Below are 442 nucleotides of genomic sequence, written 5' to 3'. Positions count from 1 at the left end.
TCGACAACTTGCCATCTTTCTAAGACTGCATCATGATTTTTCCTTACCAATTCTTACACGACTATGGTGCCTCTATAGCCCTCAATTTATGTGCAATGAGGTGCAATTACACATCTTCTTTCATTAATTTCTAATTTCCATGTTTATTATTAATAGTTATTAGTATAATAATAAATCAATGATAAAATTTGTATAAATAATAATTGTAATATAACAACAATCATAATTTTTAATTATAATACTAAGGTCAATATAAATTAAGTAATATATGTTAATAATTAATTAGGATTATTAAATAATTAGGTAAAGCATAATTAGTTTATTTTTGGGATACGTTTTCATTAAAAAAAGTTCTTAACAATATATAATAAATGATGAAATAAATAATAAAATGAATCCGTTATAATTTCTCATGCATGATAATTAGTAATAAACTTCAATT

This window comes from Lupinus angustifolius, unplaced genomic scaffold, assembly GCF_001865875.1.
Source record: "Lupinus angustifolius cultivar Tanjil unplaced genomic scaffold, LupAngTanjil_v1.0 Scaffold_463, whole genome shotgun sequence".
NCBI lineage: Eukaryota > Viridiplantae > Streptophyta > Magnoliopsida > Fabales > Fabaceae > Lupinus > Lupinus angustifolius.
This window is presented reverse-complemented; position numbering follows the sequence as displayed.